Genomic DNA, 843 nt, shown 5'->3' on the forward strand with positions numbered 1-843 from the left:
TTCTTTAGCAAATTATCCTTTACTGTTGGTATCATCCCAGCTACACTTTCCCAGATAATTCATTATGATCAACTGTTCTAAAATATTGTCTTACTCTAAAAAGCAACCACTTCTCACAAATGCTACCCATGGGTCAAGTATCTTCTTTCAGTTAAAAAAAAAAAAACTCCTCTTCAAAACCATCTTTTTTAGTGCTATTATCACTAGATTCATAATAAGCTTTGGGGCATTTTAAACTTCTATGACTAGAAATCAGTTTGATTTAACTCAGGTTAAGGAAATAGGCAAATCATGGTGGATTTTTTTCTTTTGGCTTTTCTTTCTTTTAAAACAAATAACAAAATGACAAATCCAAAACTTGAGACATCTGGATGTTTCTCATCATGTGGCTTAAACATCTGCATTTTTTCACTTCTCATCCAGATGTTTTGGTCTTATGTAAACCTAGCTAAAGTGAAGGAGAATATCAAGCAATCATCTGGGGACTTTGATTAACATGGACAGCAAATCCGAATAATCCATGTTCTGAGAGTCCTGTTTTTCGTCTAGCTCAGAACACAGTACTAATGAGGTCAAAGTTAATGTAGGTTTGTTCCTTGTATGGACCAGTTAGCTCTGATTTGTTCCATGACCACACGGTGCACCTCAAGCCTCAGCCAGCTGTCTGGAAAAAGAGTGTCCTTGGTCCTACAGGCCAGTCATGCATGAAACTGAATAGCCAGTCTCTACCAATTGGAAAGTAAAATGAAAGTGCGTTTTCATGGATGGTGGGTCAGTGGTGTCATTTTTGTATAAACATAATTTTGAATATTATATTAACTTATGTAGTGCCTGTTTTTTGTC

This window comes from Muntiacus reevesi, chromosome X (assembly GCF_963930625.1).
Source record: "Muntiacus reevesi chromosome X, mMunRee1.1, whole genome shotgun sequence".
In the NCBI taxonomy this organism is placed as follows: domain Eukaryota; kingdom Metazoa; phylum Chordata; class Mammalia; order Artiodactyla; family Cervidae; genus Muntiacus; species Muntiacus reevesi.